This window comes from Aotus nancymaae, unplaced genomic scaffold, assembly GCF_030222135.1.
Source record: "Aotus nancymaae isolate 86718 unplaced genomic scaffold, 86718_ANA_hifiasm-v0.15.2.pri h1tg000008l, whole genome shotgun sequence".
Lineage (NCBI taxonomy): Eukaryota > Metazoa > Chordata > Mammalia > Primates > Aotidae > Aotus > Aotus nancymaae.
Window position 1 is genome coordinate 60997506 of NW_026988419.1, and position 24550 is coordinate 61022055.

The window sequence follows — 24550 nt, forward strand, 5'->3', positions numbered from 1 at the left end:
ATGAAATCACAGTCCAATGTGTGAATCGCTTTTTCTTACTATAAGACTAAAATTTGAGTGCAGGACCTCTTTCAGTTTATTCTGTATATCACCCCCAACAGCTCGATACCACCCCCAACACCCTGTTACCCTCCATCCCTGTGATACTAAGCACAGTGTCTCACACAAAAGCCCAGAGGATGTTGTGAAATGAATGAATTAGAGGAAAGAGAAGGCAGTGGTTTCACAAGTTTCCTAGAGGTCAAGGCAAAATCTGGTGTTTGGCTCCTTCATTGGATCAGCCTGTTTGTGCCTCTTTTTTTTTGTGCCCTCTTTCTTTTAGAAACTCACTGTTCAGTCCTCGTGCTGCATTCAACTCCATCTAAGCTTAGAGGGACTGTATTTCCAAACCCCAAGTCAGGAAACAAAGTTTGTTGGAATACTTGAAACCAGGAATCTACATTCCAGAATAATCCGTTTTTCTGTTTGCAGTTGGATTTATACTATCCTCTTTCTGCATTTTGGCAGATTTTTCTCAGTCCAATTTGCCACTTTACAGCTTTCCTTACAATGATTTGGTTATTCCTAAATACATCTAGGGAGATCCCTTAGACTTACCAGTAGACTTTCACATTATCTAACTCCATGGCTTGTTGATACTATTCTGAAGTTTGCTCATTTCTCCATTTCCTTCTTCCAGTGTCCTTCTTGGAGTTCACTAGACCTGGGGTCCCCATGGTACTGGTCTGTGGCCTGTTAGGAACTGGGCTGCACAGCAGGAGTTGACTGCCTGAGCTCTGCCTCCTGTTAGATCAACAGTGGCATTAGATTTTCTTAGAGCGCAGACCCTGTAGAGCGCCGACCCTGTTGTGAACTGTGCATTCGATGGATCGAGGTTATGCACTCCTTTTTTTTTTCTTCTTCTTCTTTTTTTTTTTCAGGTTAGATGGGTAATGTGCTGACATCGTAACAGGGTTTAAGGGTGGCAGATCTCACACATGCTCATGAACACCCAATCATCCTGCTCAGGTTGCACAATCCTTATGAGAATCTAATGATAAATGTAATGTGCTGAAATCATCCTGAAACCATCCTCGCCCCTCTCTGTCCTCCCTTGATCTGTGGAAAAATTGTCTTCCCTGAAACTGGTCCCTGGTGCCAAAAAATTTGGGGACAACTGCAATTCATCTATTTCCCACAGCACAGGGCAGGGAAGTAGGAGGTAGAGAGGAGTCTGTCCATGGAGAGAGCCGTCATGTGCTGGGTGGTGCAGTGGGGTCTTGGATTCTGATTCCAGTTCTGCCGCTACTCATTGTGTGTCCTTTGACAAGTCAGTTCCTTCTGTGTTTCATCTTCATAGGAAAACACGATAAAATAATTGTTTATACAGTCAACCCTCCATATCCATGGGTTCTACATCCATGGCTTCCACCAGCCTAAACCAACTTTATCTTCATAATGCTCTCCCTAGAATAGAGGAAATTCCACAGCTCTGATGTGATGTGAAATGTGATCTCAAAATGGTCATTTTCTCATCCTGTCATTCCTTTCACATTTATTAGTTGACATTTATATAAGAAGATTTCTCATTCTTCCTCTCTCTTTTGAGTATCATTATGGACTGTGGATTTTTTAAGCAATTCATTGTGTTATCATCCATTACTATCATTATTATTTTATTCTGTTTGCTGCTCTAGTCCTTCCAAGTTTGGGTAGTAGGAGCTCTTTCAAGCTGGATCCTGTAAGCTTTTAACATATCTTGGTTGGTTTTTGAGCACTTCTTTTTTTTCTGGTCCAACAAAATGTCCCAGGCTCACTTATTCTCCATCCCAGATCTGGAATGAGGATTTCATCAAAGGATTCTTAGAGGGACTGACATTTATAAACCATGGCTCAGGTGTTAGTGCATTGTAACTGGGGCACATTCATGTTAAAATAAAATCAACTTAACAACAAATTTTAGTTACATTTTTTTCTGAGATATATAAATAATCAACTTCTCTGATCTCAGAATTAGATAAATCAGGAATGAATAACCAATGTCAGTAATAAGAATTCTTGGCTGGGTGTGGTGGCTCACACCTGTAATCCCAGCACTTTGGGAGGCTGAGGTGGGTGGATCACCTGAGGTCAGGAGTTCAAGACCAGCCTGGCCAACATGTCTCTAGTAAAAATACAAAAATTAGCCAGACGTGGTGGTGGGCACCTGTAATCTCAGCTGCTGGGGAGCCTGAGGCAGGGAATTGCTTGAACCCAGGAGACAGAGGTTGCAGTGAGACAAGATCATGCCACTGCATTCCAGTCTAGGTAACAGAGCAAGACTCGATCTCAAAAAAGAAAAGAAAAGAAAAGGAAAGAAAGAACTCTCAAAGAAGCCCCAAGAATTTTTTTTTTTTTTTAAGACGTGTCAGAGGCTTTCTTAGTACTGCTGTTACAAAATACCACAAATTGGGTGGCTTAAAATCATAGATTCTTATCTGACAGTTCTGGAGGCTAGAGTCCAAAATCTAGGTGTCGGCGCCCTCTAAAACCTGCAGTGGAGAATCCTTCCTTGTCCCGTCTAGTTTCTGGTGTTTGCTGGCGATGCTGAGCATTCTCTGGATTAGAAATGCATCACTCCAGTGTCTGCTGCCATTGTCACATGGCTGTCTTTTTCCTGTGTGTCTATGTCCTTGTGTTTCTCCTTTCTTATGAGGATACCAGTTATATTATAGTAAGGACTCAGATTATTCCATTATGAACTAATTGTAAAGCATGATTACACCTGTACAGACCCTATTTCCAACTAATGTCACTTTCACAGGTACTGGGGTAAAGATTTCAACATATTTCTTTGGGGGATACGATCCAACCCATAAAAACCATAATCTAGGAGTTAAACATTTGAGGAGTGCTTAACTGAAGTATGAATTTTGTAGAAAGTCTATCCTTAAAATTGTGATGAATGCTCTCCTTATAATTCCAAATTGGATGGAAAAAAGTATCAGACATAGGAAATATTTACACTGTTGTAATCAGTTTTCTATGCTGGTTAGATAAGGATAAAAGGGAAATAGAAGAAAGAGGTATGGAAGACACTGGGAGACACACTGAGAGGACAACAGGAGATAAGAGATCTGGGGATGACTGAGAGAGGGAATAGAGGGGAATTTAGAGGAAGAAAGCAGGGAACAGCATGCCTGTCTGCAGAACAGAAAGATCATTATCTGTTGCCCACTCAGCGGGATTCAACCTGTGTGACCTCACTCTCCGTTCTGGCTGTTTACCTAATACTACATTTTTAATTTGTGCTTCTTTGATAATAAGGCTGAATATTATTCTACTTTACTCTGTGGCACAAATGGATGGGGACTGAGTGCTGTTCATGCTTTTTGGAGTGATTACTCCAGGTGAGGGGTATCTGAGGGCTGAGGGTCTGTGAGTAAGACAGGAATGGAATCATGGGGCCAGATTTGAGCTGGGCAAGGCCACCGTCTAAGTCACTAAATCAAAGGGGTCCTCCTGAAACCTGAGCTGGGTGTGACTTGAGGAGCCAGTCCAAAGGCCAGTTGCCAAATTTGGTGATCGTGGAGGGAAGCAGAGCTTGTCGCTAGAGAAGGGTAAATAGCCCATAAATAAGAGAATGGCAAGTGGATGGGCAGACGTGTAGCTCCCTGTGGTCAGGAAGGGGGTATGCCCAGGACAGACAGACACAGGGAAGGCTCAAGTGCATGTCTTCCTTTGGGACCTCTCATCTGCCAAGCCCTGTAGCATCTATCTGATGAAGCTGATGGAGTGGTGCCTCTCGGAGGTGCTAGTGTGAAAGTCCCAGCTCATGCAGGCCACTGCCTCGCCTGTCTCTTTCAGCCCAGCCCATGTGCCTGAACCCAAGGGTCTGACTCTGGCTGTGGTAACTGCTTGTCTCCTGGGTTACAGCATCCAGATCTCTCAGGGAAGCTTAATAAACAATTATCGCTGTGCACCAGGCACTGCACGGGGGCAGTGAAGATATACGGGGAACAACATAGACAAGGGCTGTGCTCTCATGGAGCTGACATCCTATTGCACTTTGCTTTTGAAGCCGGAAGTGGAGGCCCACATGGCATATTGAGGTCAATTTACAGGAGCTCATTCAACTTTGTTGTTGCTTTTTTAAAAGTTTTTTTTTAGGTGAAAGTTTTTAATAGATAATGTTTAAAATAATAGCTGTAGACTAGTCTCAGATATAGTTCTTAGTTTTTATGATCTTTTATCAAAGATAAAATAATGGTTATAATAACATATATTTATATAATTTTATTGTGGTAAGAACTTTTAACATGAGATATATCCTCCTAACACACGTTTAAGAAATGTACAACGTGTAATTGTTGGTTATTGGTACCATGCAGTACAGTAGATCTCTAGAGCTTATTCATCTTACTTAACTGAACTTTTTGCCTATTGATTAATACGTCCTCATTTTCTCTTCCCTACAGCCCCTGGTAACCACCATTCTAATCTTTTATATTACGAATTTGACTATTTTAGATTATCTCATTTAAGTGGAATCATGCAATATTTATCTTCCTGTGTCTGGCTTATTTCACTTAGCATAATGGCAAAGTACATCCAGTTGTCAGACATTGCAGAATTCTTCTCTTGTTTTGAAGCAGAATAGTACTACATTGTTTATATATACCACAGTTTCTGTATCCATTCATCTGTTGATGAACATTAAGGTGGTTTGGTTGTTGGCTATTGTGACTAGTGCTGTAATGAACATAAGAGTGCTAATATGTCTTTGAGATTCTGATCTCAATTTTTTCAGATACATAACCAGAAATGGATTGCTGGATCGTCTGGTAGTTCTATTTCTAGATTTTTGAGAAAGCTCCATACTGTTTTCCATAGTGGCTGCACCATTTTATTTATTTATTTAGAGATGGGTTCTTGTTATATTGCCCAAGCTAGCCTTGATCTCCTGAGCTCAAGTGATCCTGCCACCTCAGCAGTGGCTACATCACTTTTCATTTTCACTAACAGTGTTCAAGGATTCCAATTTCTCCACACCCTTGCCAACAGTTGTCTTTTATATATATATATATAATGGCTATTCTGATAGGTGTGACATGATATCTCATTGTGGTTTTGACTTGCATTTCCCTGATGATTTGGTGACCTAGACACTGGCCTCACAGCAGCTATAATCTGCCCCCCATTACTCTACTCATGACCTTACTCATGCACCCCAGACCTCAGTGACAATGAGCACTTTTTCATATGCCTGTTGGTCATTTGTATACCTTCTTTGGAGAAATGTCTATTCAAGTTCTTAGCCTATTTTTAAATTGGATTATTAATTTTTGTGTTATTAAGTTGTAAGAGTTCCTTATATATTTTGGAGATTAACCCCTTACTAGTACTATTGCTTGCAAATGTTATTTACCACTGCATAGGTTATCTTTTGACTCCATTGATTTTTTTCTTTGCAGTGCAAAAGCTTCTTAGGCAATTTAATCCCACTTGTTTATTTTTGGTTTTGTCACCTGTGCTTTTGGTATCATATTCATGAAATCTTTGCTCACATCAATGTCATGAAGTTTTTCCCTATGTTTTCTTCTGGGATTTTATAGTTTCAGGTCTTACATTTAAGTCTTTAAACCATTTTGAGTTGATTTTTGTGTATGATATAAGATAAGGGTCCAATTTCTTTCTTTTTTTTTTTTGTCTGTGGATATCCAATTTTCCCCACACTCTTTGTTGAAGAGACTGTCCTTTCCCTATTGTGTATTCTTGGTACCCTTATTGAAGATCAAGTGACTGATATGTGTGGATTTATTTCTGGGTTCTCTTTTCGTGCCATTGAGTATATGTCTGTTTATGTCTGTACCATACTGTTTTGATTACTGTAGCTTCATAATATATTTTGAAATCAGGAAGCATGATGGATTCAGATTTGTTCTTCTTCCTCAGGATTGATATAGCTACACAATGAGTGATATATTTTAAAAATTATTCTGGAACAAGTTTTCTGGGCATCACTTATTACATTTTAATCCCAAGTTTGCTCATATTGCTGTACTGTTTTTTAAAGACTGAAGTGAACTTCACACAACAAAATTGACAACTCTTTAGTGAACAATTCAGTGACATTTAGCACATTCAAAACATGCAACCACCAACTCTATCTAATTCCAAAATATCTTCATCATCCCAAAAGGAAACCCATTAAGCAGTTGTTTCCCATGTCCCCCTGCTCCCAGTGTTATGGAATCCTTGGTGGGTGGGGACGGGGGTGTGGTGTTTCTTTTCTGGCTGGAAACCTCTGTGGCTAGTGGCACCTTTGCCTGAATTTTGCTTGGGGCTGATAAGCTCACTCGTCCTGGCAGGCTGCATTCAGCAGGCTGTGCTCAGCTTGCTTTACTGGCCTGGATCTCATGCTTCCAAAAAGACTGGAGCAGAGTGGCGAGGGGTGTGTGAGTGAGCAAGCATGGGATTCAGCCACTGTGCACAGTCAGGCATGCTGGGCATGCTGGCTGCTGCAGTGGGTCAGGCAGCTCCAGGTGCTGGCATGGGTGCCAGCTCACCATGAGGCTGCAGCTGGACCAAGTGCACCACAAGCAGTTTTCACGGCTGGCACTAGGGAATGTGGTGGTGCCCGGAAGATTGGAGACTCCAGGAACTACTGGGGCCCAAATGGGGAGTCATAGCGTTGGCTTGGGGAGCTCCCAGGTCTGGGCCTCCTGGAGGGCTGCAGTACTTCTCTCCTTCTCTCTTCCTTCCTTCCCACAATGTGGTGAGCAATGGGTGTGTTTCAGCCGTTTGTATTATAGCTCTTTTAGTCTCCCCATTCAGCAGTTCCTGGGTTCTTGTCCTGTGTCCAGGAAGAATGAGGTATGCAGACAAGTGGAGGGGGAACTAGGTGAAGAGGATCTTTATTGAGCAATAGAACAGCTCAGAGGAGACTCACAGTGGGCAACTCCTCTCTGTAGCCAGGGTGTCTCATCCTCTCTTCCGCTCTCAGCAGAAAGGGTATTTTTTTCTCTGCAGCACGTTGTTCTGTCGCTTTCTGTCATCTCCCTGTCATCTTTCCATCCTCTCTCCCTCCTCTCTCCATCTTCTGCTTGAGTCTAACTGAGTCTGGGAGTTTTTTACGGGCCTCAGAGGGGAGGAAGTGCATTCTGATTGGTCCATGGGCAGCCATGGGTGGGCCCAGGGAAAAGCACCACAAGTTCTCCCTTTGATCCATGGGGCTGGCTGCCAGCCCCCAGGCTCCAGTTCCTCCCTGATTTTAAGGCGGAGCCCCCACACAGAGTCCCTACTGGGGCACTGCCTAGTGGAGCTGTGAAAAGAGGGCCGCCATCCTCCAGAACCCAGAAAAGTAGATCCACAGACAGCTTGCACCGTGCACCTGAAAAAGCTGCAGACATTCAAGGCCAGCTTGTGGAAGCAGCTGGGAGGGAGGCCCACAGGGGTGGAGCTGCCCAAGACCATGGGAACCCACCTCTTGCGTCAGCATAACCTGGATGTGAGACCTGGAGTCGATATTGGAGCTTTAAAATGTGACTGCCCCACTGGATTTTGGACTTGCATTGGCCCTGTTTGTTTTGGCCAATTTCTCCTATTTGGAATGGCTGTATTTACCCAATACCTGTTCCCTCATTGTATCTGGGAAGTAACTAGCTTGCTTTTGATTTTACAGGCTCATAGGTGGAAGGGACTTGCCTTGTCTCAGATGAGATTTTGGACTGTCGACTTTTGAGTTAATGCTGAAATGAGTTAAGACTTTGGGGGACTGTTGGAAGGCATGATTGGTTTTACAATGTGAGGACATGAGATTTGGAGGGGTCAAGGGTGGAATGACATGGTTTGGCTATGTCCCCACCCAAATCTTAACTTGAATTTTATCTCCCAGAATTCTCACATGTTGTGGGAGGGACCCAGGGGGAGGTAATTGAATCATAGGGGCCAATTTTTCCCATGCCATTGTCGTGATAGTGAATAAGTCTCATGAAATCTGATGGGTATATCAGGGGTTTCCTCTTTTGCTTCTTCCTCATTTTTCTTTTGCCACTGCCATGTAAGAAGTGCCTTTCAGCTGGGCATGGTGGCTCATGCCTATAATCCCAGCACTCAGGCGATCTGAGGTGGGCAGATCACCTGAAGTCAGGAGTTCAAGACCAGCCTGACCAATGTGGAGAAGCCCTGTCTCTACTAAAAATACAAAAAAATTAGCTGGGTGTGGTGGCACATGCCTGTAATCACAGGTACTCGGGAGGCTGAGGCAGGAGAATTGCTTGAATCTGGGAGGCAGAGGTTGCAGCGAGCTGAGATCAGGCCATTGCACTCCAGCCTGGGCAACAAGAGCAAAACTCGGTCTCAAAAAAAAAAAAAAAAAAGAATGGCTTTTCACCTCCTGCTCTTGATTCTGAGGTCTCTCCAGCCATGTGGAACAGTAAATCCTATTAAATCTATTTTTCTTCCCAAGATTGGGTATGTCTTTATCAGCTGTGTGAAAATGGACAAATACAGGAAGCAGTGTAGTAACTGGACATAAATATTTATTTCATGTTATAGCTTTATGGCTGTGACGATCTTTAGCAGTGTTGCATGGTTACAGCTTAGAATAGTTACTCTTACCGAACCCTTGAGGACCTTCGACTGTTTAGTCACTTATTTTTGGCTTCTCTGATACTTTTTGACATTCTTTCTGAGGACTTGTGCAGCAGGTAAATTATAAGTCTATGCCAGAGTGTGTTCTGTGGAATATTGCTTCTGCAAATAGGATTTCATGGTTGAATAAATTTGGGAATCACTGAATAGCGTATCTCACTCTTGGAGATTCACAATGCACATTTAGTATGTTAAAGGCTTTGCAAAGTCCTGCAGCCAAGAAACCAAAACCAATTTAATTCATTTAGCCCAGCGTTTCCTAAACTTCCTTGCTATAGCAGGTTGAATGGTGGTCCCATCTAAATACACCCATGTCAAATCCCTGGAACTTGTGGCTGTTACCTCATTTGGTGAAAGAATCTCTGCATATGTAATTAAGTGAAAGATCTTGAGATCATTCTGTATTATTCAAGTGGGCCCTAAATCCAGTGACAAGTGTCCATTGAAGAGAAAGGCAGGAGAAATCTGAGACAGAAGAGGAGAAGACAGGCAGAGAAAAGAGAGAAACTATAAGGCAGAAGCTGAAGTTGGAGTGGTGGGGCCGTAAGCCAAGGCAGCCATGGAATATTGACAGCCACCAGAAGCTGGAAGCCAGGCCCCTAGAAGGAAATGAGCCCTACTAATACCTTGATTTCAGGCTTCTGGCCTCCAGACCCTGAGGGACACATTTCTGTTGTTTTAAATCACCCATTTTATGGCAATTTGTTAGGCAACCCTATGAAACAGACACACTTGCCCATAAAGATATTTAAAAAAAATACACCTTTTCATGGAATAACTACTGTATGAGGCAAGATTTTTTTTTTTCCTTCCAAATTATCTCTCAGAAAAGATGGAGTGTCCTAATATTCAAGGGCTTCCAAGGTCTCCTATTTCAGGGCATTTTCTGGATTACTACTTTCAGACAACTAAGGTACTGTATGGGAAAAGCACAATACTGAAACTGCTTCAGTCAATACTAGTTTTAGTTGATGATAAAGGTTATCTGATGGAATTGGTTTACAAAAAGGAGGGGGAAGATACATTTAGCACAAAATTCATAACTATTCCTGCAAGTATGAGGCAGTTGGGGTGGACTACCTTACTCACCATGTAGTCTAGCTTTCTTCAGCTGTCTTAGGCCAGGCACTGTGGCTCATACCTGTTATCCCAGCACTTTGGGAGGCCAAGGTGGGAGGATGCTTGAGGCCAGGAGTTTGAGACCAGCCTTTGTGGGTAACACCCCCCAGGGGCACCAAGGAAGGAGAACTGTGCAGACCCCAGGCACAATTAGTGCCTGAAGTATAACTCACTTCTTACTTATATCTAGCTTATATATAAAATCATACTTAGTCCAATATAATCTTTCTATATAATCATGTAATAACATACTGCTTACTATATCTAACTTATATATATAATCATACTTAGTTCCATATTATCTTTCTATATAATCATATAGGTATTGTAGTAGGAGCTGTACTGACACGTTTAGTGCTGATTTATAGAATCCTTCCATATAACCATATAGTGGTTTGTAGTAGGAGGAATGCCTAGAGCAGTCACAGAACAGAAGCAGTACATGGGAAAACAGCCAGACCAGGACAAGAACCAAAGACCCAGGCGGTGGAGTCCCTGCCTGAAAGGGCATATGCTGTATGGCAGGCTTAGAGCAAGTGCCTCTCCTCCTGATAAAGGAGTTGTAGTACCTTGCATCCAGTTCCTGTGGACAGTAGGCCTCAGGCCTGAGATCCTGCAAATAACTGAGGGAGAAGAACCCCTCTGGTATGACCAGTCACGGTGGCTGTACCACCTGTCAGTCTTTTCTCACTTCTGTGCTAGCTCAAATCATCCTCCCATAAATATCTTAAGAGAAGACACAAGTCTGTTAGCTCCCACTGCATTGGCTTACAGTATCTATTAGAAACCCTTTGAAGTCTCCAGCCCCCAGATAAGAAGTGGTGCGCATGACACCTGTTGCACATAGCCCACCTCCTTGCACAAAGCCTACCTCCCTGCCTTGGTGACCTAATAGGGGTGGACCACTTTTCTGTACACAACACTCTACCACTGCACACAGCATGGCCCCCTACTGCGCACGGCCCACCTCTCTGCCCAGGTGACATAATGGGATGGCCCCCCTGCTTGTGACTCATGTGATTATATATGCCCTATCACTAAGCCTATAGATGACGACCTCACTTATGACCCTTACCCCTGCTTGTACCTAATAAATACAGACACTTCTGGGCATTCGGGGCCTCGCCTGTCCCCACTCATAGGTGGTGTGGCCCCTTGAGTCCAGATGCTCTTCTCCAGTTCTTCAGTGTCCTGTCTCTTTACTTGTCAGATCCTGCCCTTCGGCACAGCATAAGGGACACCCCACAACCCTGTGGGGCCCAACAGCCCTACAATCCTGGGCAATATAGTGAGACCCAGTCTCTACTTATATATATATATATATATATATACACACACACACATATAAAAGAATCTGTCTTATTATATTGAAGAATCTGGAAAGCTAAAAACAATCTTTTCCAGATCCTCTTGCAGTGAGAATTTTGTATATACTTTAGGTTCTGACACTCAGATGCACTTGCTTATATAAATCTTGCCTTTGGAAGGAAGCATTGATTTTTGTTTGTGATTGGTAGCAGAGGTGATATGCAGCACCTGCAAACTTGACTGGCAACTTCTTGATTGTAGCAGAGGTGGCACCATTTCACATGGGGTCACCATAGCAGCAGAGCCAGATTTGGCTTGGGGCTTTTTGTTCTCTGGTGTGACTTGGGAATTATTACTGGAAGCTGTCTAGAGTCTGTTTCTTGCCAAACCCTCCCCTACTACCTCCAGTTCAGTGATTCTGGAAGTTATATGACACCCTGTTGCAGATCTCTTGCTTAAACTAACCAGGGGCTGTAGCTAGACCCTTACTGATTGATGCAGGGCCTGACCTCCCCATGTGACTACTGATGGTGCTGGTGTAAATCAGCAATGACAAGCAATACAGTTAGTGAATATGTTGAAGAGATCACAAATCTATACCTACAGGATACATCTTTAAAACTCTGAATTTATCAAATTATGGCTTAGTATTAAATGTCTGGTGATAGCTCACACATGGATTCAAAAAATACTGTATGTAAATAAAAATGACATGTTAGATGCCCTAAGGTGCATCTCTTCTTTCTGACTAAGATATTGAAAAACTCAGGTAAGAGTTTAAATAAAATTACTTCATAGCATGTCAGAGTAGAAAAAAAATTATTTCAAAATCAATGTATTATTTCATGTGTGTGATTTAAACTTTTATGTGTAAGTAAATGAATAAATCCAATCCTATACACTGACATTTAACTCTTATCTATATCCTAAACACTTATGTTCTCAAGTTGGCTAAAAAAAATTCCCAAAACTGCAACTTTTTTTTTTGAGGAACTTTTCCCTTGAAATATGTGGGATCACTGTATATTCAGGGTGCCCTGATCTTCAAGTTGTATAGTATTAATGTGGCCTGAAACTGACATGCAGGGGGCATCCATTGAAAAATGCTGGTCTACTGAATCAAGGTTTACCGGTTTACCGTAATATAGGGCTATTTGGTGTTCAATAACTTTTTTTTTTTTTTTTGAGACAGGGTCTCACTCTGCCACCCAGGCTGGAGTGCAGTGGCGCGATCTCAGCTCACTGTAATCTCTGCCTCCCAGGTTCAAACTGTTCTCGTGCCTCAGCCTCCCGAGTAGCTGGGATTACAGGTGCCCACCGCCACACCTGGCTAATTTAGTAGAGATGGGATTTCATCATATTGGCCAGGATAGTCTCGAATTCCTGACCTCAGGTGATCTGCCCGCCACGGCCACCAAAAGTGCTGGGATTACAGGCGTGAGCTACCGCTCCCAGACCAATAAACTTCTTAAATCACAAATAAAATTGGCGAGTAAGTGTTGCTGTTGTGACTTTGCTTCTTTTTTCTTTACTATTCTTAACTTCTGCAGGGTTTCTGTCTCTGTGGCTATTCCTAACACAGATGAGGAAGATATGGTTTCTGCTTCCGGGAGTTGTAGGGTCTGTTAGAAGGAATGATAGGCAGATGCAATTCACAGGGAACATGGTGAGAGCTGAGAGACTGTTACAATGGCCATGAAAGCCAGCGAGCCAGGGACATTTCCACTTAGCCAGAGTCCAACGTCACAAAGGAGGTGGCATTTTGGTCAAGCCTATTTATAATTCTAGTGTCTGTAGATTTTATTAAATCATTGGAGTCATTCTTCAGGTAGAAACGAATCTTCCTTGACTTCATAAATTACCAGATGTCTGGAATTCTGAATTTTATTCCTTCAAGTCCCTCCACCAGAACTTTCCAGCATGTCGATTTTCTTCTACAGCGTGAGAGAAGGGTCAGGTTTAGCAACATTATCTTGGCAAACAGATCAGCTGTCTCCATTCAGGAAGGAGGAAGGAGGCTGCAGGTGAGGGCGCGGGCGGTGGCAGGCCGTGGTCCGGCGCAGTTTCCCCGCGGCCCGCTGGGTCGCACTGTGGCCTTAGGAATGCGGGCCGGGCGGGGCGGGGCGGGAGCGACGGCCGCGTTCAGCCCGGGGCGCAACTGCAGCTGAGCCAGGGTCTCCGGGGCCGCGACCGACCGAGCGCTCTTCCAGACCGCAGCCAAGTCCGCACACACGACCGCGCGTCCCGGGGCTGGGAGCTTGCCGCCCGCTGGGCTGACCTGCACCACCCTCGGGAAGGCGCGGACCGCCGCCCCGCTGCCTGGAGTTAGGCGCCCGCGCTTGGTCGCCCACAGACGGCAGGGACCAGCGGTCCCCAGGAGTGGGCGGGGGAGGGGTCCAGTCGCGATCAGGGAAGCAGGTGGTCCTCGCGCCGGGCTGCGCTCATTCTGACTAGCAATTTGCTGGTGGAAAGTGCTACTCCAATGCCTTCGTTGCATTCCTTTCATTTTCTTTATATCTGCATACAGGTTTTTATTTTATTAAAAAAAATTTCTTTTTTTGCCTTGCTTCCTCCTCCAGCGTTTGACTTTTCATTGTTGCTCAGTGCTTGGGTGGGATGTGTACTCTCTTTCCTTGTGACACCAGACCTTAGAGCACCATGACCCCCCCTCCCCTCCACCTTGCTTAAATGGCTATTTGGTTTTGGTTTTTAAAAAATTAACTAGCTTTAAAAATAGAATAGTCAGTGCATATGGTAGAAAATTCAAACAGTACAGAAACCTCTTCCCCTTTCAGACCAGGCAGCCACTATTAATATTTTCTTTTGATTCCTTCCAGAACACAAATACATGGCTATCTTCCTTCAAATGCATCCCCATCCCCAAATTGGGTCATCTGTCCTGCCTTGTTCTGCCTCAGCCTCCTGAGTAGCTGGGATTACAGGTGCCTACCACTGCGACCGGCTAATTTTTGTATTTTTAGTAGAGACAGGGTTTCACCATGGTCGCCAGGCTGGTCTCAAACTCCTGACCTCAAGTGATCCACCCTTCTCAGCCTCCCGAAGTGCTTAGATTACAGGTGTGAGCCATTCTGCCCAGCTTCTCTGCCCTACCTTTTAAAGTGTGTAAATCTCGGCCAGGTGAGGTGGCTGACACCTGTAATCCCAGCCGGCACTTTGGGAGGCCAAGGCAGGTGGATCACCTGAGGTCAGGAGTTTCAGACCAGCCTGGCCAACATAGGGAAACCCCTTCTCTACTAAAAATACAAAAATTAGCCAGGCATGGTGGCAGGTGCCTGTAATCCCAGCTACTCAGGAGGCTAAGGGAGAAGAATTGCTTGAACTCAGGAGGCGGAGGTTGCAGTGAGCCGAGATCACACCACTGCACTCCAGCCTGGGTGACAGAGTGAGACTGTCTAAAAAAAAAAAAAAGAAAAAAAAAGTGTAAATTTCTTAGGCTCAGAGTGAGAAACTACAAGCTGTACTGCCTGTACATTTATAAAAGACCTCAGAGACCATCTATCAGTCCCTTCATTTGCAAGTGAGGAAGCCGAGGCTCAGAGACCCTAGGTGTCCCACCCAGGCTCATGCCTCAGCTGCATGAGGTGGCACAGGATTCACGTTGGATATTTTTATTTGTTCGAGACAGTCTTGCTCTGTCACCCAGGCTGGAGTGCAGTGGCACAAACAAAGCTCACTGCAGCCTCAACCTCTAGGTTCAAGCAGTCCTCCTGCTTCAGCCTCTTGAGTAGCTGGGACCACAGGCGTGTGCACCATGCCTAGAATTTAAAAACTTTTTGTAGAGACGGGCTCTCATCACGTTAGCCCAAGCTGGTCTCAAACTCCTGGGCTGCCGCGGTTCTCCCACCTCCACCTCCCAAAATGCTGGGATTACAGGTGTGAGCCACCGCACTTGGCCCATATTGAAATTTTTTGTTACCCGTTATCTGATTGCACATTTTTTCTTTACTGCCAACTTTTAAGGTGAATTGGCCTTTACTAGCTGTGATTATAGAATTTCTGAATAGGGACACACTTCTTAGAAAGCTGGCTGTGCCAAATGCCCAGCTGCAGAGGAAATCTCAACTCCACATACAGAGTTCTCATCCTCCCTTTCTAGTTCTACCATTTGCACTGAAAAGATTCCTTTAAGAATTTCCTTTCTTTTTTACTATTCTGCTACAAGGAGTTTAATTTTACATTCAGTTTTTGCCTTACTCATTAGACTTTTATTCTATTTGTCATTGAGAAAACAGAACTTTTTGTGAATTTGATGTTTTTCTTTTTAACTCTTTAAAATTTTATTTTTATTTTTTCAGTAAATATTTTTGTATATATTTGAGGTTTACAACATGATGTTATGGGATAACTATAGATAGTAAAACAGTTCTTATAGTGAAGCAGATCAGTATATCTATTATCTTACAATTACTGTTTTGATGACAATAGCTAAAATTTACTTATTTGACAAAAATGTTGAATACAATACAATTTTAATACCTATAATCCTCATGTTGTACTTTAGATTTCTAGACTTGTTCATTCACCAAATCTGCTACTCTTTTTTTTTTTTTTTTCAGACAGGGTCTCGCTCTGTAGCTCAGGATGGAGTGCAGTGGTGTGAATACAGCTCACTGTAGCCTTGACTTCTGGGCTCAAGCGATCCTTCCACCTTAGCCTCCTGAGTACCTGAGACTATAGGCGTGTGCTACCACACACAGCTAATTTTTATATTTTTTGTAGAGATGGAGTCTCGCTATGTCTTGAACTACTGGGCTTAGGTGGTCCTCCCACCCTGGCCTCCCCAAATGCTGAGATCACAGGCTGTGAGCGTATCTGCTACTTTGTATCCTATGACCTACATCTCCCCATTTCCGCCCATCCCACCCAACATGCATGGTAACCACTGTTTTATTCTCTATCTCTGTGTAGTTGACCTTTTTTTTTTTCTTCCAGATTCTAAATATAAGTGAGAGCATGCAATATTTTTCTTTCTACATCTGGCTTATTTTACTTAGCATAAGGTCCTCCAGGTCCATCCATGTTGTGACAAATGGCAGGATCTCCTTTTTTAAGGCTGAATAATATTCTCTTATATCTACATACCACATTTTCTTTATCCATTCATCAGTCAATGGATGCTAGGGTTGTTTCCATATTTTGGCTATTGTGAATGATGCTGCAACAAATATAGTAGTGCAGATATCTTTATGTGGTAGTGATTTCATCTCTTTTGGGCATATATCCAAAAGAGGGATTGCAGGGTCATTTGGTAGTTCTATTTTTATTTTATTTTATTTTATTTTTTTGAGACAAAGGTTCGCTGTTGTTGCCCAGTCTGGAGTGCAATGGTGCGATCTTGGCTCACTGCAACCTCTGCCTCCCGGGTTCAAGCAATTCTCCTGTCTCAGCTTCCCGAGTAGCTGGGATTACAGGCATGCACCACCATGCCTGGCTATTTTTTATTTTTAGTAGATATGGGGTTTCTCCATGTTGGTCAGGCTGGTCTTGAACTCCCGAACTCAGGTGATCTGCCTGCGTCGGCCTCCCAAACTGTTTGGATTATAGGCGTGAGCTACCCCTCCCAGCCTATTTCTAATTTTTTTAGGAACCTCCATACTGTTTTCTATAATGGCTATACCAATTTACATCTCCACCGTCAGTGTACTAAGGTTCCCTTTTCTCCACACCCTTGCCAGAATTTTTTATCTCTTACTTTTTTTTTTTTTTTTTTTTTAATGAGATGGGGCCTCTTTCTGTCACCCAGGTTGGAGTGCAGTGGCACAGTCTTGGCTCTCTCCAACCTCTGCCTCCCACGTTCAAGCAATTCTCTTGCCTCAGCCTCCTGAATAGCTGGGATTACAGACGTGCACCACCACACCTAGCTAATTTTTATATTTTTGGTAGAGATGAGGTTTCACCATGTAGGCCAGGCTGGTCTCAAACTCCTGGCCTCAAATGATCCACCCACCTCAGCCTCCCAAAGTGCTGGGATTACAGGCATGAGCCACTGCACCCAGCCTTGACTTTTTGATAATAGCCATTCTAACAGGAGTGAGATGTTATCTCTTAGTGGTTTTAATTTGTATTTCCCTGATGGCTGGTGATGTTGAACACCTTCCCATATATCTGTTGGCCATTTTTTATGTCTTCTTCAGAGAAATGCCTGTTCAGGTCCTTTGCCCATTTTTAAATTAGTTTATTTGTTTTTCACTATTGAATTGTAAGACTGTGAATTCTCTTTATGAGGCCTTTCATTCACAGTATAAAATAATGCTTTAGACAAACATTATGAGAGCTTTAGAGTCTTTTTTTCTAATTGTCTAGAAGATAAATATAGTTAAAACACTTGGATTCTAGACATGTTATGCAGACCCAGAGTTGCTGAGAATCTTTATTTTATTTTATTTTTGCTACAGGGTCTCATTCTGTCACCCAGGTTGGAGTGTAGTGGCATAGTCATGGCTCACTGCATCCTTGACCTCCCGGGCTCTAATGATCCTCCCCCATCAGCCTCCCAAGTAGCTGGAGCTACAGGTGCACGCCACTGTGCCTGGATAATTTTTATATTCTTTTTGGACAACAACTCAGCAAGGTTAGTTTGATAAAGCTCAGCTGGTTGGAAATGTGAGGAATTTGAAGTTGATTTGTTTTGATCCTTGCTTTCTCTCAGATTAAGACATGATCAGGACAAGTTCATCTCCCTTTTCCTTGCCCTAGCAGATTTTGCAGATAACTCCTGACTTTACTTTGACATAGAATAAAGCATTTCTTTTTTAGAAGAAAAGGTCTAGGAAATTATTTTTATTTTGGACTTGGCTTCAGATAAATTGTATGACCTTGGGGGAAATTCCATATAACAGATTCCTTGTGCCTCCTTTTCCTGAAGAATAAATAGGATATCCTACTTTACACTAATATTTGGAATATTAAAATAAAAACTTTAATTTTGGGCCTTAACTGTGGCTGATATTCACAAACATTGAATGGGTTTTTAAACTTCCAGTGAGAAAATGGTGTTATTAACTAGCTAGGTAGGACCCTTTAGGTTGCAAGGGAAAGAAAATGAACAAAATCCAGCTTAAGCCACAAAGGAGAATTTATTGACTCATATAAATGAGAAATCCAGGTGGGTGATTATGGCTTCAAATATGGCTGAGTCAGGAATTCAGTGATGTTATTGGCTCTGTCCTTCACCCTCCATTTTCCAATTCTGTTTACCTCTGCCTAAGTTTATTCAAGCCTTCATGATCTATATAGCTCAAGATCCTAGAGGAAGAGAGACAACATTTCCCTTTTAGTGCCTGTGTGTCAGATCTTGGGGAAGATTCAGATTGGTCCAGCTTAGGACACCTACCTATTCCTCAGCTCATAACTGTGGCTTGGAGAACAGAGTACTCCAGTGGGCCAGCCAGTGTGTGGGCCCATCTCTTTGACAGAGGGAGATTTGGGGCACCATGATAGACAACCCCTCCAGGATCATATGGAGTCAGATGAGGGTACTTCTGTTGTTTCTAGACAAAGAGGGAAGGGATGCTGGCCAGGCCAGACTAATAGAGGTCCACTACAAAGGCATTTGGGTAAAATATGAGTGTATCAGCCATCTACTTATTCAATGCTTACACACATTTTTGTCTGTCTCCATAAATCAAACTTGTACATCTGCTCACCTTCAATTTTTTTTTTCACTATAAAGCTTAATCCCCATTATATAGAAGCAGTACCTAATATGCCTGCCAAGATGTGATATTAATACAGAAATGTGGATTAGGCTAGAAGGGTAAAAGTGAGAAGGCTAGAGAGATAAAAGTAAGAAGATGATTTTTATTTTTAGCATGTTAGCATAGAGACATATTTATAATAGTTTTTCTTGGCCTCATTCATCATATAATTTAGAAAAGGTCCTAACTATTGTTAAAAATTATGCAAGTAGTGCAAAAGGCAAAAAGAGAAAATGAAATTCCCTCTATCCCTCCCATCCCCAGAAATAAGACAGTTACTTCTATTTAATATAGCATTCCAGGAGCATCCTATGTATTTGCAAGAACATATGTATACTTTGTGTAAACCTATGGGCTCATTCCCCCACGTCTGCCCTGCGCCTTGCTTTCTTGCTTTTTTCACCTAATGCCATATTATGTAGGTCCTCCCTTGTCAGCACAGTAGAGTACCTTCATTCTTTTTAACACACAATGTTCTATAGTGTGGACGTGACCAGATTTATGTAAATCATTCTTCATCAGAGAACTCTTAAGTCACTTTACAATGCATTCCTCCTTTTTCTTCTCTCCTCTCTGAAGCAAACCTGGCATGACCAGAGGACTGGCAGCTCTGAGTTGGGCCAGGCATTGCCTATTGATGGTAGATGCAGCAGATGTGGTGATGCCAAGAGGGATTTCCCAGAAGGAGCAACTATTTCCCCAAGGCTGACTTGGAGCCAGAGTCTGATCCTGTGACTGCCCAACTCACAGCCCTCCCTGTGGTTAACCAGGAAGGTGGCTCATTGTTGGGTGGTTTGGCAAGTGTCTGAGAAAACTGCAAGGTGTAATGGCCTCCTTTCTAGCTTGTGGCCACACACTAGGGTACCTATACTCATTTCACAAGATGACAGCGGCAGCTTCTGTTCTCCAGCTCTCTGCGTTGGCTCCCTGGTGTTATTTTTTAATTAATTAATTAATTTTTGAGACAGCTTCTCACTCTGTTGCCCAGGCTGGAGTGCAGCGGTGCAGTGGTGTGATCTCCACTCACTGTGCAACTTCTGCCTCCTGGGTTCAAGTGATTGTTGTGCCTCAGCCTCCTGAGTAGCTGGGATTACAGGCATGTGCCACCATGCCCAGCTTTTTGTATTTTTTTGTAGAGTCTGCCTTTTCAGACAGTCTTATTTCAGTCTTATTTCAAATCTTTATTTCAGTAAGCAAAGCAATAAGGAGAGAGCAATGCAGAGAGAGGAATCTGCGGAAAATCAAGAGCAATGAGATAGCTTCTGGTCTTTTTACGTGGGTCATCTCAACTCTAGCTGACATCTGGCCAGGAGCCTCCAGGAGCTGCGTCGTCTTTCCTTTGGCCTGAAAGCTAAAGAGAGTGAAAGAGGGAAGGGCATGGGAAGGACTATTCGGAGAAACAGTTTCACCACGTTGGGCAAGCTGGTCTTGAACTCCTGGCCTCAAGTTATCCTCATACCTTGGCCTCCCAAAGTGCTGGGATTACAGGTGTGAGTCACCATGACTGGCCCCTGGTGTCCTTTATCTGTTTGCAGATATCAGCATGGATTTCTGGACTATGATGATGACAGGGAAACTAGTTGACATTTAGTTTGAAAATGCTCATATCCGATGTCATTCCCCTAATTGTCTGTTTGTTTCTTGTCACCTAATCCCCAAGACTGTCTGAAAAAAAAGCCAGCGGGTTAGAGGGACAGTGACTGGGATGGGCTGACAGGGCAGCCCTAAGGCCAATGAGTCAAGAAGGCATCAGCAATTCTTCCTTCTTTCTGACCTCTGCCTCAGAATAGTCCTTTCCATGCCCTTCTTTGCTTCACTCTATTCAGCTTTCAGGCCAAAGGAAAGATGACCCAGCTCCTGGAGTCTCCTGGCCAGATGTCAGCTAGAGGTGGGATGACCTAGGTAAAAAGACCAGAAGCTGTCTCATTTCTCTTGGTTTTCCTCAGATTCCTCTCTCTGCATTGCTCTCTCTTTGCGGCTTTGCTTATTGAAATTCTTTTTTTTTTGAGACAGAGTTTCGCTCTTGTTACCCAGGCTGGAGTGCAATGGTGTGATCTCGGCTCACTGCAACCTCCTCCTCCTGGGTTCAGGCAATTCTCCGGCCTCAGCCTCCTGAGTAGCTGGGATTACAGGCACATACCACCATGCCCAGCTAATTTTCTGTATTTTTAGTAGAGACGGGGTTTCACCATGTTGACCAGGATGGTCTCAATCTCTTGACCTCGTGATCCACCCGCCTCAGCCTCCCAAAGTGCTGGGATTACAGGCTTGAGCCACCGCGCCCGGCCTGAAATTCTTGTGATTCTAAACACAGCTCTGATGCCCCCATGATGGTGTCTCTGGTCATCCAAGTGAAAAGGGGGTCCTTCATCTTTGCTGCATGTATCAACCTCCCATTGTTCCCTCACTGGAGCCCTGGATGTTCTTGGAGGTGCTGGGATAGATAAGCTTTGTCTCTTCCACACTGGACCATCCTACCTCCCCCAAGTGAGGCTCAGCAGGTGCTGTATTCTTGGCCCATAGCACATCCTCAATTTGTTGAAAGAGTGAATCTGTCTGGTTCAAGATCTGCTGTGGAGACTTGGACTTAGTTTCACAATTAAGTTACTAACTTTTAAAAAAGAGTCATTCGTGGCCGGGCGCGGTGGCTCATGCCTGTAATCCCAGCACTTTGGGAGGCTGAGGTGGGCGGATCACTAGGTCAGGAGATCGAGACCATCCTGGCCAAGGTGGTGACACCCCGTCTCTACTAAAAATACAAAAATTAGCTGGGCGTGGTGGCATGTCCCTGCAATCCCAGCTATTTAGGAGGCTGAGGCCGGAGAATGGCCTGAACCCGGGAGGTGGAAGTTGCAGTGAGCCAAGATGGCACCACTGCACTCAGCCTGGGTGACAGAGTGAGACTCTGTCTCAAGAAAAGGAAAAAAAAAAAAAGTCATTTGTTTATTCCCTGTATTGCTGTTTGACTTCTGGGGCTGCTTTTACATTAAAAAAAATTATCTTTTCAAATAGAGCCAGACATCGCGGCTTGTGCCTGTACTCCTAGCTACTGGGGAGGCTGAGGTCGAGGATTGCTTGAGCCCAGGAGTTTGAGTCCAAAATAGTGAGACCCCCTTCCCTAAAAAAACAAAACAAAGCAGAACAAAACACCCTCCCCCACGTCCCCCAGTTCCCTAGTAGATCTTACAACCATCAGATCTCTGGGGATGTAACTGCAGGACAGGTTGTGTGTAAGTCTAAAATGTTTTTTAAATTCTAAAGTCAGAGGAAAAAGAAAAATAAAAAAAGTAAAAAGACCCCAGGAAACAGCATCTTGCCCTGTGAGGGGTTGGGCCAGTTTCCATCTTACCATGATATACTTTTGGGCCCAGGAAGCCCTCCTGAGATCTCTCTGGCATAAGGGAAAAGCTGCAATTATGACTACTGTGGCACTATTTCATCTCCCTGGGCTGGGCATGAAGAACTAAGGGAGGCTGCAGGGCACGCGGAGCAATGCGGGTGTGTACGGGAATGTGTGCCCTAAAAAAGGTTCTGTTTGTTTTCTGTCTTGACACAGATACAAATCGCAGCCGTTGAGGCTTCTTTTTTTTTTTTTTTTTTTTTTTTTTTTGAGACAGAGTGTTGCTCTGTCTCCAGGCGCCAGGCCGGAGTGCAGTGGCGCGATCTCGGCTCACTGCAACCTCTGCCTCCCTCGTTTAAGCAATTCTCCTGCCTCAGCCTCCCGAGTAGCTGGGGACTACAGGCCTGCGCCACCATGCCCAGCTAATTTTTTTGTATTTTTAGTAGAGACGGGGTTTCACTATGTTGGCCAGGATAGTCTCGATCTCTTTTTTTTTTTTTTTTTGAGACGGAGTTTCGCTCTTGGCGCGATCTCGGCTCACCGCAACCTCCGCCTCCTGGGTTCAGGCAATTCTCCTGCCTCAGCCTCTTGAGTAGCTGGGATTACAGGCACACTCCACCATGCCCAGCTAATTTTTTGTATTTTTAGTAGAGACGGGGTTTCACCATGTTGACCAGGATGGTCTCGATCTCTTGACCTCGTGATCCACCCGCCTCGGCCTCCCAAAGTGCTGGGATTACAGGCGTGAGCCACCGCGCCCGGCCGAGGCCTTTGTTAAAGCAGACATTTACTCCTTGGGTTCTCTGTCTGGGACACTGCCTCCTTCTGCTCCCTGGATGATGCCTGAAACGTGCCACAAAAGCTGTCTTTGGCTTTTGATTGTCTTCTGAAAACACTCCAGCCCCTTTATGTGGGTTTTTGAGACCTCCCCCACCAACCCAACTCTGGCTCTGAGATATGGTTAGGACGGTTAAGTCTAGCAGCGACAGGAAAATCTGTTTTCTATTCATATAAGTGGAAAGGATCATGATTTCTCTTATTTCCACAGACCTCTTGCAAAATTTCTGTGACTTCTGTTTGGAGACCAATTTCTGTTTGATAGCCCTCCCCTTAGGGAATTTCTAATTGACCTTCACATCTTCACTTTCCTTATGAAACCCATCATGTGGTTTAGGGCTTTTTCTCTTTATTCTTTTAAGGCCTTATATGTAACTAAACTTTTTTCCCCCTCTGGAAAAAAGTACATGCTTATTAAAGAAAATTAAGAAAAAACAAATTTAATGAAAATAAAAGTTGCCGTAATTTTAAAACATTTAAAAATATTTTGGGGTATTTATTTTTGAATATTATTACTTAATTTTTATTTTCACACTGGTTTGTATTGTGTCTTCTCTACTTAGCTTGACATTTGAGAGCATTTTGGTTTTTTGTTTTTTGAGACTAGGGTATCACTCTGTTGCTTAGGTTGGAGTTCAGTGGCTGAATCATGGCTCACTGTATCCTTGACCTTCTGGGCTCATACGATCCTCTCACCTCAGCCTCTCAAGCAGCTGGGACTACACGCCTGGCTAATTTTTCTATTTTTTGTAGAGACGGGGATCTCACCATATTGCACAGGCTGGTCTTGAGCTCTTGGGCTCAAGCAATCCACCAGCCTCGGCCTCCCAAAGCGCTAGGTGTGAGCCACCGCACCTGGTCAAGAGCATTTTCTGCTTCAGTAAAATACTTTAGTAACACTTTAGATGTTGTGTAGTGCTCAATCCATGAGTAGTTGCATGGCTTACTTTAAACTTTCCCCTTTTGCTAGACATTTAGATGGTTTTTATGCTTGCAGCTGAATCTTTGCTTTTTCTGTTTCCTTAGGATACAGTCTCAAAATTGGAATTATTAGGTAAGAGAGAATAGCAGTCTTACTTACCATTTTAGCCATTTAAAAAAATTTGTTTGTTTTTGTTTTTGGGATGGAGTCTGAAGCCAGGCTGGAGTGCCGTGGCGTGATCTCGGCTTACTGTAACCTCTACCTCCCTGGTTCAAGTGATTCTCCTGCCTTAGCCTCCCAAATAGCTGGGAGTATAGGAGCTTGCCGCCACACCCAGCTAATTTTTGTATTTTTAGTAAAGACGGTGTTTCACCATATTGGCCAGGATGGTCTTGATCTCTTGACTTCATAATCTGCCTGCCTCGGCCTCCCAAAATGCTGGGATTACAGGTGTGGGCCACTATGCCTGGCCAGCCATTTTTAAATGTATTGTTCAGTGGCATTAAGTATATTCACATTATTGAACACTCATTACCATCATTTATCCCCATAACTTTTTCATCTTCTGGAACCGAAACACTACACCAATTAAACAGTAACACCCCATTTCCTATTTCCCCAGGTCCTGGCAAGCACCATTCTACTCTTTGTCTCTCTGAATTTGACTACTTTACCTAAGTAGAATCACACAAT

General features: G+C 43.6%; 1 pseudogene; it reads right to left on the reverse strand.

Annotated features, from left to right (window-relative positions):
* Positions 1-919: 919 nt before the first annotated feature.
* Positions 920-1030, reverse strand: LOC135273765 (small nucleolar RNA U13; annotated as a pseudogene).
* Between the last annotated feature and the right edge of the window lie 23520 nt (positions 1031-24550).